Raw genomic sequence first — 19,948 nt, 5'->3', positions numbered from 1 at the left:
AGAAAGAGGAAAAGAAGAAAGGAAGGAAGGAAGAAGGGAAGGGAAGAGAAGAGAAAGGAAGATGGAAAGAAGGAAGACCGCAAACATTAGAAATTCTGGGTTTGTTAGAGAATATGCCATACTGTTTTTTTTTCACTTGAAAGGAAAGAGTATCTGCCATTGAAGAATGGATGTCTTGTTGGTGATATTGTTCTTACCTTCCATATGATTACTGAGTCTGCCTAGTCTGTCCCTTACTAAGACAAAAGTTTTGAAGTCTGCAAATATAATTTTGGATTTTTCTAGTTCACCTTTGATTTCTTTCATGTTTTACCTCATGTATTTGGAGGTTCTGTTGTTAGCTGCATACCCTAATTAGTAGGAGGTTTATATCTTCTTGAGAATTGATTATTATATTATCTGTTATCTCTCATCTCTGATACTATTTCTTGTTCTGAACTCTGTTGTGTCTAATATTAATGTAGTCCTTCCACAGCTTTATTTTAGTGTTTCCATGATATGGCTTTCTCCATATCTTGAAGATAACCTATTTATATCTCTATATATTTGGAGCAAGATATAAAATTAAGAGTTGATTTTTTAAAGATTTTCCAAGATGAAATTCTTATTTATTTTTGTTCTATTGACATTCTCTGAGTTTCCTATATCTGAAGTTTGATTTTCTGTCACTTCTTTTAGAATATTTTTGGCAGTTATTTTGAAAAACGTTTCTTTTGCTCCATTATTTTTTCCTCTTTTCTTTTTGGGATTTCAATTATAACTAGGGTAGGTAATTTCATCTCAGTCTTATGCAGGTACTTTTTCTCAGGATTCAGGAATGTAGACTTCTCACACTTCTGTTCTTTTCCTGGCTGTGTTGGTGAGCTCAGTGATATTCCTCTTTCACCTTCAAGAGCAGTTTTGTTTTGTTTTTTCCTGTTTTCATACTCCTAGCATCAAGAATATTCTAGGTGTGTCAGTTTTTGTTACCTTCCCCTACATATTAAGTGGAATATCTTGGTCTATTTGGACTCTTATAACAAAATAACATGAACTGGGTGACTAAAAAACAACAGATATTTCTTTCTTCACACTTCTTGAGGCTGTAAGATCTCAGGTCAAGATGCTCACAAATTCAGTGTTGATGAGAGCCCATTTCATGGTTCATAGATGGTGCCTTCTTTCTATGTCCTCACATAGTGGAAGGCACACAAGAACTCCACTGAGCTTCTTTTATAAAGGCACTAATACCATTCATAAGGGCTCGGCCCCCAAGACCTGGTCACCTCCCAAGTGTTCTGCTCTCCCTGATCTGTGTCATATACAGACTCTCTTGGATTCCTTACCAATTGCTTGAGAGATCACAGTGGGTTTGTGAGGAAAAAGTTTTCAAGATGATGGATCTTTCCCAACTTCTGCAGCTGTCAGCCATCTCCCAATCTGACCAGCCCCACTTTGTCCTTAGGAATTTATTGATTATTCCAGCTTTACTTGTCATAGTGGTGTCTATTTGCATCTGTCCTATGTAAGTGCATCTGTCCTCTTTCTCCTTGCAGGTGCTTGCTTTCCCTCACATTTTGACTGAGTTCTTGGCAACCTGGTTGGTATAAAAATAAAGTCATGACTTTGAAGTTAGTTTGGTTATTACATTGTTGTAAGGTTAGGAGCCCTACTCCATCCCAGCTCTGTAAAACCCAGAATTTTTGGGGGGTTGAAATTTTAGGCTTTCTCTTTGAATTGTAGTTTTATCTTATTTCAGTTACAATTTGCATTTTAATAATGATTAATGAGACTAAGCTTTTTTCGTGTAGTTGACAGTACCTTTGGATTTTTTTCCCAAATCCCTTTTCATTTCTTATTTTCTTTATGGTTTCAGAAAATGTAGTTTACATAATTGCAGCTTGATTTTTTAATCAGTTAATGGCATGCTTAATGGAGAGAAAAAATATTAACTATATTTCCCTTTTTAATTACTGTGCTTTTTTCTTTTTTAAGGAAATATTTCATTATGTTAAATTTTAGTGTTATTCTACTTAGCTATTCCTTAAATATTATAGTATTTTGGATTTCACATATAAATCTGTAACACATCTTGAGTTTTTTCTATATAGAGTAAGGCTATTTTATCTTGCTTGTTTTTTAAGGCAAAAATCACATAATATAAAATTAATAACTTAACCATTTTAAAACATACAATGCACTTGCTTTTACTATATTCACAATGTTCCAGGACAATTTCATCATGTCCCTTCTAACAACCCATTATGCATAAAGTTGTTACACCCTATTCTGCTTCCCTGAGCCCTAATGACCACTAATCTGATTTATATCCCAATTGATTTGCCGATTCCTGATGTTTCATGTGAATAAAATCAAGTAATGTTTGTCCTTCTGTGAACTTAACATAATGCTTTCAAATTTCACCCATATTATACCATGTATAAGTACTTCATTCTTTGTTATAGCTGGAAATTAGGTGTCCATTTATGAGTCAACAAGCATATGGATTGTTTCCACTTTTTGACTGTATGAATATTACTGCTGTAAATATTCATGCACATGTTTATTTTTTGAGCACCTATGTTTTATAAGAGTAACAGCTGACTTAACAGAAACAATGGAAGGCAAGAGGCAGTAGAATAATATAGTCAAAAGATGCAAAGGAAAAAAAACTGTCAGCCACCAATTCCTTATCCAGCAATTATTTTTCAAAAAGGAAGATAACACAAAGACTTACCCAGATAAACAGAAATATTAACTGAAGTTGTTGCTGGCAGACCTACCATAAAAATAAAAATAAAAAACTAAAATAAATTCCTAAGGCTAAATGCAAGTTACACAAAACAGTCATTTGAATCCACATTTTTAAAAAAGCACTGGTATAGGTAATATTAACATTATAAAAGACAGTATAAATGCATGTTTTCTCTTTATCATAAATTGTTTATAAAATAATATGTGTATAACGGCCAGGCACGATGGCTTATGCCTGTAATCTCAGCACTTTAGGAGGCCAAGGCGGGCGTATTACCAGGCCAGAAGATCAAGACCATCCTGGCTAACACAGTGAAAACCCGTCTCTACTAAAAATACAAAAAATTAGCCGGGCGTGATGGCGGGCACCTGTAATCCCAGCTACACGGGAGGCTGAAGCAGAAGAATGCATGAAGCCGGGAGATGGAGCTTGCAGTGAGCGGAGATTGTGCCACTGCTCTCCAGCCTGGGTGACAGAGGGAGACTCCGTCTCAATGATAATAATAATAATAATATGTGCATAATGTATTGCTGAGTATTTGACATGTAGAAATGGAACATGTCTATAACATATTTTCCAGTAACATCAAAAAGGAGGTAGTTGGAAGAAAAATGTATTGTGATAAGGTAATCCCTCTAGATGGTAAAGTAATAATTACTAAAATGTATTGTTGACTTTGTAACTTTAATAGATGTAATGTGTAAAGTGATACTACTTTAAAATGGAGGAAATAAAAGAGATTTGTAAAAGAATGATGTTTCTATGTATTACTAAAAGTTTACCAGTATAAATTGGAAGACGATTTGAATAATTAATTTTCCATATACTTATATGGTAAACTTACAACAACAACAAAAATTCTCAAAAATATATAGTGAAATAATTCATTAGTAATCTAAAGTTCGCTGTTTTAGAAACTATTCACTCATTGCAAAATAAAGCAATAAAGAAAAATATTTGGGAAATATACAAAACAAACGGTAAAATGGCAGACATAAATAGAATTATACCAATTATAATATTAAATGTGAGCAGATTAAAGTCCAATCAAGAGGCAGAGATTGTCAGACTGGATTAAAACAAGTGATCCCAATATACCTGGAGATGCAAGGATACTAATGGATTGAAAGTAAAAAGATGACAAAAAATATCATGCAAAGAGCAATCATAAGAACACTGAACTCATTATACTCATAACACACGAGATAGACTATTAAAAATGTGAATAGGATTTTAAACATTTATATTGTAGTAATAAGAGGGTCAACGCTTTTGGAAGACATAGCTATTACAATCATGTATGCACAGATAGGAGCTAAATTGTTTCCTCTGTATAGATGCTGAAATCCTAACCACTGAATATGACCTCATTAGGAAATAGGTTCTTTGAAGGTGATCAAGTTAAGATAAAAACAGATGAGCCTGAATTCAATATGACTGATGTCCTTATAAAAAGAAGAAATTTGAGTAGAGGGAGACATACACACAGGGAGAGTACCATGTGATTATGAGGGCAGAGATTAGCCAAGGAATGCCAAAGACTGCCACTAAACCACCAGAAGCTGGAAACAAGGCATAGAACAGACTTTCTCTCATAGCCCTTGAAGGGACCATCCCTGCTGACACCTCAATCTCAGACTTTTAGCTTCCAGGACTATAAGACTATAAATTTATGTTGTTCAAGGCACCCAGTTTGTGTTACTTGGTTATGGCAGCCCTAGAAAACTAATACATGAACTAATAACAAAGCATAATAACATGAAGCAAAAATTGACAAAAGAGGAGCATCAGCAAAATGGCAGTGGACACAGCTGCAATCTTTCATTTCCCCACAGAAACATCACACAACTAAGAGAAACTGTCCGAATAAACTTTGCCAAAACTCTGGAAAATGGTCAAAAGATTACAACAACCGAGTGAAAGCAGACTCAAGAAAAGACAACTTGAAAACTTTATGACATTTTTAACTTGCCTTTGCCCCAGCAAATTGGCAGTTTTGAAGTGTCAGAAGCCCACGTTTCCAGTGAGGAACCCTGGTCCATGGTCCAAAGGAACAATAGAAGATCTTACCCGCAAATAATTATGTGTCTGTTCTGACTGGTCTGGGGAATACCTAAAGGACTAATGAAAGGCTTTTTTTTCTTCTGTGTTGCTAGAATACAGAAGAGATAAGGAATGGACATTATTAAGAAACTCTGCAAGGAGACCTAACAAACCACAGATGCTTAGGACAAAAATTAGAGTTTACACATATAGTAGATCACCTTCACCACAGCTAGAAAAGTTGGAGAAGAGTATTTGGAAAACTAAGACATTTAAAATCTTTCACGTACATGGGAGAGTCTAGAAAGTCACATGTACGCATAGGTTAAGCCACATGCTGACAAATATCATAAGAAGACCCTACACTTTTACCTTGGCTGATCCCTCCCCTCAGTGCAAGCTCTGTGCAAGAGTGAACTTGAACTTCACTCAGTGCAAGAGTGAACACACACTTTGTGCCGGCTTTAAAGAACACAGCACAAAGCCAGTCTGCATGGCTTAGAGATATATTTTGCTGGATAATGATTCCTTGTTTTTCTTTTTTTGCTGTATTTGCCTGTTTGTGTAGTTCCTGACATACAAGAAAATCACTGTCAAGACATTAGCTTAACATTTGTTAAGGAAACAAAAAGACTTCAGTGACCACACCTTATAAAGCAAACAGTTTTGTAAATCACTTTGGAAAATTTCACTAAAAATTAAAACCTTAACCATAATAAGTAACTAAAACTTAAAACCACAAAACATTAGTGTGTTTGTAGGAGGGGTCTGATTTACAGAGTAACCACATAGTAATTATAATTATTAGAATGTCCAGTTTTCAAAATTTACAAGGCATACAAAGAATGGGAAAGTATGGCTCATTCAAAGAACAAAATAAATTGACAGAAAATATCTCTAAGGAAACCCAGATATCAAACTTACTAGACAAAGACTTTAAAACAACTCTCTTAGTTATACTCAAATGTCAAAAGGAAAACAGAAACAAAGAAATAAAGGAACCAGAAAAAATATTAAAAAGTAGGACTATCAACAAAGAGATAACAGAAATTCTGGCGTGGAAAACTACAATGATAAAAATTAAAAAATCACCAGAGGGATATAAGAGTATATTTGCACACACAGAAGAAGTCATGAGCTTGAAGATAAGAAAGTGGAAAATATTGACTCTGAGAAACAGATAAAAAATGAGCAGAGACTAAGGAATCTGTGGGACATCATCAAATAGACCAACATTCATATTCTAGAAGGTTAAATTATGTTGTTAAAAACTTTACCATTCTTTCTTTTCACCTTTCTTCCTCCTTCCTCCTCCTCCTCCTTTTTACTTTTCATCCTCTTCCTTTCTCTTATTTCTCTCCTTCATTATCCCTTTCGCTCTGTTTCTCTTTCTCCCTTTGTCTTTTTTCTTTTCTTTCAATTTTCTCCATTACTAAGAGATGTTTAAATAACCTTACCATGTTAGTACATATGGTTACTTATCCCTTTAGTTCTCTTTTGAGATTTATAGTCACTCTAAGTAAAGAGATAACCCAAACATAAGCCCCACAAACAGGCTTCCATACCATTCTTAATTTGATCCTGTAATTCTTCGTTGTTCTATTAACTTTCTGATGCTTTTAAGGATGTTTTATAACAAATTGTTTAGTTTTTTCCAATGGAATGTTTATTCTGAATTATCTAATTCATATTGTAAGTATATAGGGAGTTTAATATAAAATTATTAAACTAATATTTGTGAAAAAATGTATTTGTGCATTTAACAAATATGTTAATCCTCCAACTGTTATTGGGCAGCTGAGCATACAGCAATGAAAATAACATAATTTTTATGTGTATAATATTTATGGAATACGTTACTGGAACAAATAAATAATTTAGTTAATAACATGACAAAGAACAGAAATGGTATACACTATAGAGCACAGTAATGGAATAATGAATGATTCAAGTTATTATTATTAGGTAGAAAATGAAGGGTATCTTTGAAAGCAGATCTCAAGGAAGCAAGCAATTCGCCTTATGAGGAAAGAGTTACCTGTGGATAAAGGGGAATCTGAAAAATTTACAAGTCAAGACTTTTTGAGCAAAAACAAAAATATGACTATTAGTCACCAATTCAGTACAGTGAAAAAAAGTTGAAGAGATATCTTGGAAGTAAACCATGTTGTGGAAGAGCATGTAGGGTTTTGATAATCATGGGATGATTCTGAATTAATTTTAAATGCGATAGGAATATATGAGATAATTTCACCAGAGAATAACATGATTGTGTTTGCATTTCAAAGGGGTGTATCTGGTGCACTGTGTAGAATAAGTGGGTCATGTGAGCAAATATATGGGGAGGCTATTGTAATCCAGAGAAAAAAGGTAGTGACTTAGGTGAGAATGCTGTTAGTATGAGTGGTATTAGTGGTGAGAAGTCGTTAGGCCATGGATGTATTTCATAGGACTGGCCAAGAGAACTGCAGCTAAATTGGAGTGTAGGGAGTGAAATGGAGAACTCAAAGATGACTCTCAGCACTGGAAGGTGACAGCTATCACTGAAGCATGCTGATGCCTCTTATTAAGAGAGTTACTTGGGAATGGCAAGATCAAAACTTCTCACTTTCAAATTTATGAAAAATATTGTTTTCAGAACGAATGACTCTGGGATCAGAAAGCCATCATTCTAATTGATGGTTCCACGACTACACAGGCTCACACTCCCAAGAGCAAAAGTAAATCATCACAAAGATCCTTCCTGATAATTCTAGAGAATGGAGAATTACTGTAAAATCTTTCTGATTTTAGGAGAGGTAGCAGTTCCCTTTTTAGCCTAAATGCTATTTTTTTTAAAGCTCAGCCAAGAGACCCCATTATAATTTTCAAATGTGCATAACTTAACTTCTCATATTAAATACTACTATGCTTAAATTAGTCAAAATATTTTCCCCATCTACAACTCTATCTTGTCATTGCAATCATTTTCACAAAAGTGACTGCAGCTCACAGACCCTGAAAGGGGAAAATCTAGGGTAGGTTATCTGATCTAGTTAGTTTTGAAGACAGGATATACAGATTATTTAATATGAAATAGGTCACCTGAAATGAAGTGTTTACTGAAAACAGCTTGGAGCAGCCCAGTTTTCTACCACTGAACCATGCATTTGGTTTAAAAAACACAACAACTCTGGGGAATATCAGCTGCTTCCAACTGTGTTGAAGGTGTTAAAGAAAAGAGCATAAAATTAAAAATGATCATCTGAGGCCTTTATAGTCTCTGCTCAAGAGACTAGAGTCTTCCATTCTTAACGAAACACCCAAATATCTTAATAATTGAGCAAAATCTAAATATCAGAGAGATAATTTTATCTTGAAGATTGTAAAATTATAATGGTGATTCACTACCTTGCCACGTCTCTGAGTCATAAATTAGGTCTTTGTTTAGGAATCAATGGTACTCTGCAACTTGGAAATAGGAAGATTTTAGAAGACTCAAACATTGACTTTCTTGTGTGCAAAAAAAGACGTATTGAGATAAGGCAAGTTTTTCCTTGCAAGGATTCCTCTAATGCTCATACACCACCTCCCCTAACGTTAATATAGCTTCCAGGCCACTAACCAGTGTCAGAGAGCAGCCTATGCAACTACAAATTCAAAAGATGTCGAACACAGGGTCAAGCCTAGAATAAGGAGTCTTAGCTAATTTAGTATGGTTTTCCCCCCAAATTCATATTAAGAAAAACTTGGATATGTCAGAGAATGCTTTCTAAGTTCACTCAACCTAGGAGGGAGAAACATAATTTTAAATTAATAGCTGAAGCATTCTTGTCCTAACAAAAAGCAAGGAAAACGAAATATCACACCAAAGGAGGGATTTCACAAATTAGTGTCAACATCAAAACCTTAAAATAGGCAAGGAAAATGGAGATTCACAATTATCTCTTCTACTTGTTTTGTTCAGAGAAGAGATGGTTCTGAGAGAATGACAGTGAATTAACCCGAGCTGGTTTAGGTGGTGCTTTCAATTGCTGCTTCTGATAAACTCCTTTAGCTAGAATAAATTGATGAGGATTTTGGCATGTGGTATTAGAGATGGTTATTAATTTTGTCCTCTTATTTGCATTGCTCAATGTAGTAAATACTAGCTGTATATGGCTACTTCAATTCAAATTAATTACAATGAAATATACTTCAATATTGAATTTTTTAGTCACTGTTGGTTCATTATTGAATATCTTCAGCTAAGATTTCCCATCTAAATATACTAAGAGGTGGCTTAGTTAACTAGTCGTCCACAAATATTGACGCTGTTGTTAACTCCTGATATATTGTCTGCAAATAGAATATTCATGAGCCTCCTCCTGAAACCAGCAGCCTACAGATAATTTTATAAATTGGACACAAGTTGGAAATCTATACTCTTTCAGTTTTTGAAATATTAGCTTCCCAGGGAACAAAATCAAATTCATGAGGTATGTTAGGAAATTTAACTCAAGATGTTCAAAACTGAAATGACATATTCTACAATATGTGATAAAACCACCCCCTAACAACTTAAAGCAAAACATGGATTGACCTTAATGACCTGCATTTTCCTCATCCCCCAGCCAATCAGTTTTCAAATCTTGCATTTTATTTTGAAAGGTCCTTATCCCCCTAGTCTCTTGTTTCTAGACTTGGCACATATTTAAGTTTGTTACCTCTACCTACTGAGTTTCCTCTCTCCAAACAGTATCTATGCTTGCCAAATGTGAACATACAAAAAACAAATCAGAATGTGCCATTCTGATTTAAACTGCTTATTAGTTAATACCCTCAAGATAACATCTGGGTTCTTAGCTGCACTGAGTTAAGCCTACTTACATCTCTTTTTGTCTTCAACTGCACTTTTCCTGTCACATCACACTCCAGCAATGCAAAGCTGTGCCGCCTTCTACCCCATTTCCACTATTTTGCCCCCACCGCCGAGGCTTTCTGCCCCTGCCGCGGCAGCTTTCTCCTACCGTGGCTTTTTGCCCCCTGCCATCGCGGCCTTTTGCCCCCGCCGCCGCTGCTTTTTGCCCCTGCCGCCACGGCTTTTGCCGACGCAGCTTTTTAACCCCACCGCCGCTGCTTTTTGCCCGCGCCGCCGAGGCTTTTTGTCCACGCCGCCGCGGCTTTTAGCGGCTTTTTGCCCCTGCCGCCGCCTCGTCTCTTTGCCCCCGCCGCCGCGGCTTTCTCCCACCGTGGCTTTTTGCCCCCACCGCCAAGTCTTTTTGCCCCCGCCGCCGCGGATTTTTGCCCCCGCCGCCTAGGCTTTTTGTTCCCGCCACCGCAGCTTTCTGCCCCCGCCACTGCCGCTTTTTACAGCCATGGCTTTTTGCCCTCGCCGCTGCGACTTTTTCCCAGGCCACCGCTTCTTTTTGTCGCCGCCGCTGCGGCTTTTTGCGCCAGCCGCCGTAGCTCTGAGGGCGTGAGCGGCAGACTCGGCTGCCAGCTTTACTGGCGTCCTGGCGGGGTCAGCGCCGAGGGGCGCTCCTGGTCCAGCTCTCCAGGCTCGGGGGTTCCTTGCCTAGGTGCCCGAGCCCCCTGCCTGGGCCGCTGAGTCTTGCATAGAGCGGCCTTGCATGCGGCGGCGATGGGAGAAAAGAAGGAGCGCGGTGGCGGGGGTGATAGCGCCGGGTCCAGCCCTCTCATGTTGTAGGTGAGGAAACCGAAGGCCTGAGGGAGAACTGACTTGCCAGGAACCCCTGTTAAGGAGAATTAACAAAGTGTGATTATTAAAGGAACACTGACTTGGGAGTGAGACCTGGAGGCCCACATCCATGGTTAAGACATTTTACGACCTTGAGTCTGGCCTGTTGACTGAGGGTGAGCCACTCCATCCTCATCCGATTGTGGGGTCTTGACCTCAAGGGGTTTCCTGCAGGAAGAAGCAAATGGGCTTACTTTCCTAGCTCTGTCCAGTACCTTAGGGACCCTGAAGGCTGGAGAGATTCTTGGAGAGCCATCTGGTGTATGTCATGGGTGGGCCTCTCTTGAAGGTCAGTCTGCCCAGTGGGCTAGCTCAGCCCCAATGAGCTGTCTTGAATCTTTGTAGTTTTCTGTGTACTTTTAAGGGCTTCTTATCCTTGCACCAAAAGATCCCCTGGAAATTAGGTGGGAAAACCTTAACTTTTGTGGAGCCTTGTGTTTGTCTTAAAAGTTCATGCACATGGCCAGGTGTGGTGGCTCACACCTGTTATCCTGTCCTGGATCCTTTGAGTCAAGGTGTTTGAGACCAACTTGGACAATATAGTGAGACCCCGTCTCTACAAAAAATAAAATATTAGCCAAGGGTGGTTGCGCGCACCTGTAATCCCAGCTACTACTGTGGCTGAGGCGGGAGGAGCACTTGAGCCTGCACTGAGCTGTGATCTCACCAGTGTACTCCAGCCTGGGCCACAGAGCAAGACCTTGACTCAAAAAAAAAAAAAAAAACAAACCCAGAAAAATTCTTGAAGATTTTGCATTCTATCCCACTATCCATTGGTTTTCATGTCAAGATAATGTCAGAAATTCTTTACAATTGCTTCCAGAAGGAGTAGCCTTTTGATCTAGTGCACAGGTGTCCAGTCTTTCGGCTTCTCAGGGCCACATTGGAAGAAGAATGTTCCTGGGCCACACATAAAATACACTAATGCTAACAACAGCTGATGAGCTTAAAAAAAAAAAGGTTTGTGCATAATTTTCATGATACCCACCACCACAGATAGGCGGAAAATTCCTTGTAGTCAAAGCGTTGGACACAGCTGATCTAGTGTCTTGTCATCCGTTTTGGCTTTCTCCCTGATTCCAGAATGCAGGTAGAGATGTAGAGACATGCTCTCAGGACAGCTGTTGAGAAAAACAAAAATCGTTGTCATTTATTCCCAATCACAGCTGTTTGTCATTTTCATTGAAAAAGTCTCCATTCAAACACTGTCACATATAAAATCTATTTATAGAAGTCTGTATTTTTCTGTTGTCTTGGCCTTTGTGGGCAGTAGAGTGTTTTAACCGAGCAAACTGTCCTTCAAAGTAATGAAGCCGAAGTCAGCCTACCTGCTTGCCATTTTTCTTCCCCTTCCATTTTTCTAACCTCAGGATAATTGTAAGAATGAAGTAATATTTGTGTTTAAGGCCAGGTACAGTGTCTCAGGCCTGTAATCTCAGCACTTTGGGAGGCAGAGATGGATGTATCACTTGAGCTCAGGAGTTCAAGACCAGCCTGGGCAAGATACTGAGACTCCGTCTTGTATAATTAAATTAAAATTTTAAAAAAGAAGAGAGAAAGACCCGTTTTTAAAATTTAAAAAAAGGGGGGAAAGTGTAATGCAAAATGTGTACTATGCAGCTATGATTGGGAAAAATAATTTTTTCCTACAGCATTATCTGTAGACTTGTATTAGCAGCATACTGGTCATAAGCGTTTTGCTTTCCTCAAATATGATGAGGTAAGCTACGTTAAAGTGTGGTGGGGCTTTCCTCCGCGTGGCTCCTGGAGGGGTTGAATCCCAATTTAGCCAATTAATTCTGGTTTAGTTTTGATATGGATAAGGGAGACCAGCTTCATTAATGGTGCACACACAGTTTTGCCAATAAGGAAAAAAAAAGCCACCTGAATGTTCCTACTCATTAGATGCTATCTGGAGAGCTCCTACCCCACGCCCACCAAGGCCCGGGCCCTTACAAAGACTCAATGCAGCCTTTCTAAATCTCATACTGTATTCTGCAGGATGCTCCTGTGAAAGAAAGTTGTGCTGCATCAGCCATCTTCCTCCTGAAGATCCCTGCGGATGAGGATTTGTGTTTTAAAGGTTCTGAGAAGTCCTGCACCAACAGTTCTCAAACTTATTTGTCCAAGGGATCTTTTCTTCCACTGAACGTAGTTGGGGAGACACGGCCTTAAGCCTTGAGCAGAGAAAGAGACAAGAAACTGTTGTCTCACTTACAACCAAGTGTTGTGTTTATGTTTTAAGTTTTTATGAATCTAAGGTGCTGTTTGAGGTTCCAAATCAAACTGGGTGGTTGAAGAGAGCCTGGTATCCCTGTAGACTTAGCCAGCCATGAGAGGTTGCCTTTTGTTGAAGGAGGTATTTTACAAAGGGAAATAGGGTGTCTCCTGGGCATCACATTAGCACTTAAATACATGAATCACTGAAATGATGAAATGATGAAATGAAATGAAATGATGGAATGAAATGATGAGATGAAATGATGAAATGAAATAATGAAGTGAAAGGATGAAATGATGAGATGAAATGAAATGATGAAGTGATGAAATGAAAAGATGAAATGGAATGATGAAATGAAATGATGAAATGATGAAATGCAATGGTGAAATGAAATGAGGAAATGAAATGAAATGAAGAAATGAAATGATGAAGTGAAATGATGAAATGAAATTAAATGATGAAATGAAAAGATCAAATGATGAAATGAAGAATGATATGAAATGATGAAATGAAATGATGAAATGAAGTTAAATAATTAAATGATGAAATAATGAAATGAAATGATGAAATGATGAATTGAGGAAATGAAATGATCAAATGAAATGAAATGACGAGATGAAAAGATGAAATGAAATGAGATGAAATGAAATGATGTGATGAAATGAAATCATGAGATGAAATGATGAAATGATGAGATGATATGAAATGATGAAATGAAATGAAATAATGAAATGACAAAATGCAATGATGAGATGAAATGATGAAATGAAATAATGAAATGAAAGGATGAAATCATGAGATGAAATAGTTAAAGGATGAAATGAAATGAGGAAATGAGGAAATCAAATGATGAAATGATGAAGTGAAATGATGAAATGAAAAGATGAAATGATGAAATGATATGAAATGATGAAAAGAAATGATGAAATGAAGTCAAATGATGAATTGATGAAATGAAATGATGAAACTAAACGATGAAATGATAAAATAAATGAAATGAAATGATGAATTGATGAAATGAAATGAGATGAAAAGATGAAATGAAATGAAATGAAATGATGAAATGACGAGATGAAAAGGTGAAATGAAATGATGAGATTAAACGAAATGATGAGATGAAATGAAATGATGAGATGAAATTATGAAATGATGAAATGAAGTGAAATGAAATGAAATGAAATGTTGAGATGAAATGATGAAATGAAATGATGAGATGAAATGATTAGATGAAATGATGAAATGAAAGGATGAAATGAAATGAAATGATGAAATGAGGAAATGAAATGATGAAATGAAATGAAATGATGAAATAGATGAACCAAAGATACTTATTCATTTTTTTCTTGGCATCCTTCTAAGAGTATTTTAGTGAGGTTAATTTCTAAAAATAAATTGCTATTCAATGGCTATACAGTTGGCCTTCGCACCACAGTGGTTTGAACTGTGCAGGTCCACTTAGCAAAACCAACAATTCTATATCCTTTTCCACATCCTGCCCATGAAAAGGATGAGGATGAAGATCTGTTTGATCATCTACTTCCATTTAATAACTAGTAGATATATTTTCCTCATGATTTTCTTTTTTCTTTTCTCTGGCATGTTTGTTATGAATACAGTATATAAGACATATAACATATTAAATATGTGTTAACTGACTGCTTGTGTTATTTGTAAGGCTTACAGTAGGCTATTAGTAGTTAAGTTTTGGGGAAGTCAAATTTATAGTGGATTTTCTACTGTGCAATGGGGCCAGCACCCCAGCCTCCGTGTTGCTTAAGGGTCAGCTGTACATATTATTTCCTTTCCTGTAAGAGAAAAATGATGAGAAGGTCTTTTCTCCAATAAGTGTATTCAAAATGTAGCAGACTTGAAATGTGTTGACGCCATCATTTTGAGTCTCACTTTGAAAACTTATTATTAAAAATCGTACTAAAGCCTACCTTACTTTTCCAAACTTAGAAAAAGTATTAAAAAGAAAAGGGGTGAAACCATGCCAGTTTGCACTGAAAATTGAGATTATTTTTTAAAAATATATTTTTACTTTAATTACTTCCAAAATAGAGATCAGTTGCATACAAATGGCAGGTCACCCTAATCCACCCTCTGACTGCACTTAGATTCATGAGGAATTGTGCCATCCAGAAAGGGCAGAGAAGAGGAGCCAACTGCTTTGATTCTGTTGTCACTCTGTATTTACTGCTAGGAAGAGGGCATGTTTGTGTATTTTTATGTTAATTATTATCCAAGTTGTTAATGATTTAGGCTTTCAGAACCATATAAAGATTTTTTTCCTTTCAGATATAAACTATCTTGCATAGTTCTTCTGATCATATGAGTGATAAATTTGCCTAAATATTCTTCAGACCATAATATTATGTCCATACAAATGCCAGTAGCAAGAGTAGAATCAACCGCAACTGCCTTTGTAATTATTTAAAGCATGTGTGCCTATAAGTAATTGGCATTTTATATAATCAAGAATCTTTGATATAATAATATCTCAACCATTTGAAACATGGCTTACATATATTAATTTTATATGCAAATATATATATAATATCATTGTATATGAAACTAAATTTTGGACTTTAAAACAGCTTCTTAGAATCTTGACTTAAATGTCTAAAGTAATATTTGACTTTAAAAAATTTAGCACACTGTCACTATGATGAAAAAATTACTATAAAATTATTTAAAAATTTTTTCCACCCTAACATTTAGACTATTCTCACATTTGTGGTTAAAACCTATTGCGATTGTTCTTAGAATTTAGATAAAAAATGTTCCAGAAAGTTTGAAGAGAAGCACTTTAGTCCATTTTTATTTGTTCAAGCATGAAGAAACGGCATTTCATTGACCTTTTAAAAACTATTCAGATTCCCTCTTTGAATTCAAGTGTTTCAAAGATATCTTATTTTAAAATACCAAAATAGGAATAGAATATGAAGGGCTGGTTATGAGTAATATGATACACATTTATGAGAGGATGAGATTACAATAACAATACCTCCTCTCATAGAATAGCCAGCAAGTCTCCACTAAATAACAGTGCCTTGATTTTATAGATGTTTAATCATGGATATTGAGTTAATGTGAACGATTTGTAGACACAGGAGTTTATTAAAGAATTATATAATAACTTTCAAGTATTTAGAAGAGTGTTGAAATTAAGCCTGCATCCCCACGATTTTCAGCGGTGCTGATGCCTAATAAACTCAACCCCTTGCATGCCAAAATTGGCTTAAAGCCCACCCGTTACCCAAGCTACACTTCAAGCATCAAGGCTCAAAAATGTAATTTTAAATATGCAAGAGTTTGAGGAATTCACTACTCACACTTTCTTGAACAGTCTATCCAAGTGCATCAAGCACAATGTGAGTAAAGAAATTTTGACCAAAGGATTGATAGTAATGTTGAATACATTTAATAGTAGATCTAAGATTAAAAGGTGAGAGTGAGGGTGAGATGAGTGTATGAATGCTTCGTGTTATGAGAAAGAGAATGTAGCACCCACGTCCTACCCGCTTGGTTGCATTGCCAGTGCCCACAGTAGGCTATTTTATCCAGGTTTTTAGGTTTTTTAGTTTAGTTTTGTTTTTTTCTTTTCAGTAGAGTTAGTCCAAGACCAATAAGTCTGTAACTGGTAGATTTGGAAGATTTCAATAGTGCTTAACATTTTGTACATAGCTTTATAACAGTTTTCTTTTCCTTTTTTTCTGAGAGATTCTTTTCAATATACCCCATCATGGTTGAACTCAAAATCATTGTTTATATAAAATCTACAACTGCTGACATTTTGTATCCTTTGCATTCCAGGTAATTCTTTTTGTGCATTTTCTGTATTTTTCTCCATCAGTCTACCTACATATTTCTTAGATTTAATATTTTAATATGTTTCTGAAAAAGTGAGCTTTTGCATTTTTAAATATATACTCAGTTGCTTTATTTCTGCTCTTTCATGTACTATTTCCTCTTTTTTTTTTGACACGGAGTCTTGCTCTGTCGCACAAGCTGGAGTGTAGAGGCGTGATCTCGACTCACTGCAACCTCCAGCCCCCACGTTCAAGCAATCCTCCCACCTCAGCCTCCCGAGTAGCTGGGATTACAAGTGCGTGCCACCATGCCAGGCTAATTTTTGTATATTTAGTAGAGAGTGGGTTTCACCCTGTTGGACCAGGCTGGTCTCGAACTCCTGACCTCAGGTGATCTACCTGCCTCGGCCTCCAAAAGTGCTGGGATTACAGGCATGAACCATGGCGCCTGGATATTTCCTTCATTCTTTATGTTTATTCTACTAGTTTTATATATATCTCTCTCACTGTTTCTCTCTTTCTCACATTCACTTTGAAGTTGTCAAATAGCCCAGGTGATGTTACAGATTGACTCCTTATAAAAGGAGGCATTACACATTACACATGCATCTTAGTGGCCTTACAAAAGTGTTTGGTTCATTTGTATTGACTATTCACCTTTAAAATATTTAAATAGTCATTAAAATAGCTTCCAACCAACATTATTAGACTTATGTTTCTAGCTTTCTTTATTGTATTGATATTTACCTTCATTGCTGTTTGTTTAGGAAATATATTGTGTCACATTATTTCCGTGAAAATTGTTTGAATTTGTGGTATGGTCTAGAAAATGTTAATTTTTGTAAGTATTCGGTATGAACATGAAAATGACATGAATTATAATATTCATGTTCCTTATATAACATTTGCCCTTTTTAAAATCTAGTGGTTTCTTTTAAAACTTACTCTTTTAATTTCTTCTTGTATCTATTACTGAAGGATGTGTGTTTGAAATGTCTATAATAATTTGGGGGCTTATCCATTTCTACTTACTTGCTGATATTTTTGCTTTATATAATTTGACTCTCTAAATACGTGTTTGTGTGTGTGTGAGAGAGAGAGTGTGTGGTGTGTGTGTATGTATATGTATATATGTATCAGGCTAATGCACATTTAAGTCATCACATCTTCTTAATAATTTAAAACTTTTATTACACTGGTTAGACTAACTTATTTTAATAAATGTTTCTAACTTGCATTCTATTTTGTCTACATAGCAACTTTTTAAAAAATTATATTCATGTAGTATGTTTGCATGTATATCATATATACACACACTATCTGTATTGTTTGAACTTCAAAGTTTCTGAAAATTTATATATTAGTTGCCTCTCATAACTATGATAGAGACGGAATTTTTTAATTTTGCCAATCTTTGTATTTTAACAAAAACATTGTCTACTTAGGTTTAAGTTAATCTTTGATCATTTATACTTAATTTGTTTTATTAATTTGTTATATATATATATATAATGCCTCATTTTTTCCTATCAGTGTCTGTCTTCTTGTTTTTAAATTATGACTTTTATTTTTATTGTTTTCATAGAACAACAGAGAAATGCATAATGTCCAGTGAATTTATTACAGTTCCAAAGTCGGTCGCGCATGGTGGCTCACGGCTGTAACCTCAACACTTCGGGAGGCCAAGGCGTGTGGATCACGAGGTCAGGAGTTGGAGACTAGCCGGACCAACATGGTGAAACCCCGTCTCTACTAAAAATACAAAAATTAGCCAGGCATGGTGGAACGCGGCTGTAATCCCCCCTACTCAGGAAGCTGAGGCAGGAGAATTGCTTGAACCCGGGAGGCAGAGGTTGCAGTGAGCCGAGATGGCACCACTGCACTCCAGCCTGGGCGAAAGAGTGAGTGAGACTCCTACGCAAAAAAAAAAAAAAAAAAAAAAAAAAAAAAAAAAAAAAAAGTTGCAAAGTCATACTCACCTTTCTGCTCTTGTCAGACAATTAAGGGGTCTTTGAATACTTCAGCCCTAATAAGTTGCTTCCTAACATACATATTTCCGTGCCTACCTAATTTTAAATATCTTTTTGTTTCAACACCTAATTTTTTATTTAGATCTATCTGTATGTTTACAATATATTTTGCTCTGTGTTCATTCTTTGATTTCAGAACTTCAACCTTTCTGAAGCATGTTTTCAGAGTTTCTCTTTAGTTTCTTTAGTGGAATTCTGCTGGTGGCGTTTTGTTTCTTGTCTCTAAATAAGTTATTTAGCCATAGGTTGATGAATATTTTTCTTGGTTGAGAATTTCAGAATGGCATTATTATTCTTAACAAATAATATTGTTTATTTTACCTTTCATTCTTTCAGATTGCAATATGATTAAAGGTAATTTGATTTTTCTAGTGCTAATTGAAATATTTTTCCCTTCCTGATTGTTTACTATTTCTCTAGGAGATACGTAGGTGTAGGTTTATCTCCATTGTAGCTTGCTTAGCATGCATGGAATTTTTGAACATGCGGATTAATGTCTTACAAAAGTCTAGAGAACTTTCAGCCAAAATACCATCACATATTGTCCCTTCCCAGTTGCCTTCTTCTATGAGAACACTCACTAAACACATCCTACACTTTCTCACTGTATCTTCCATGTCTCTTCACGATTCTGTCCACATTTTGCATTTTTTAAAATTTTCTGTAATACATTCTGAAATATTTATGAACTCTCACCATGGCCATGTCTAATCTGATGAGTTCATTTTTGAGTTTTTAATTTAAAATACTATATTTTTATACAAACTGCTTTTCAAATTTGCTACATCAATTTTTTAGTCTCCTAAAAATATATTCATTTTATTTTAAATTTTTTTACAGCAAATATGCTTTATAATCTAACAATGATATTTCTAGTAATGAACCATTGTGGATCTGTTTGTACTCTTTTTCTACTTCCCTTTCAAATGGTGGAATATCATTTCCTTGCGTACTTAGATGCCTTTGAATGACAAATATTTATTTTTCTCTGAAAATTATTTTTGTGCACTTTTGAGGATTAGTAGGAAGAAAATTTGCCAAAGAGAATTTGAATTTTTTGTGAGTCTTCTAAAGGCACCACCATTCTGGGACCACATTATGTTAATTCTTGTCCTAAAGGTGCTTGGACGTATGTTTGGACTGCACATTTAAACAATTTTTAAATTAATTGCTGTAAATCATTAATGATTGAATTTCTTTAAATCTGTCCAATCTCAAGTCATTTTTATTTACCGTTTCCAGGGAATGTGAAATGGGACTAATATACCTCTGATTCTTCTTTATACTGAGGATAGAAATTTTGATCCTAGCTTTAGGGAGGAGCTCCTGTGTGATGCCCTATCTTGGGAAAAACTATGTATTTCTTTACTGTCTTATGTGATGTATGAC

The sequence above is a fragment of the Pan paniscus genome, chromosome 23, assembly GCF_029289425.2.
Source record: "Pan paniscus chromosome 23, NHGRI_mPanPan1-v2.0_pri, whole genome shotgun sequence".
Lineage (NCBI taxonomy): Eukaryota > Metazoa > Chordata > Mammalia > Primates > Hominidae > Pan > Pan paniscus.
Note: the sequence above shows the minus strand (reverse complement) of the source record.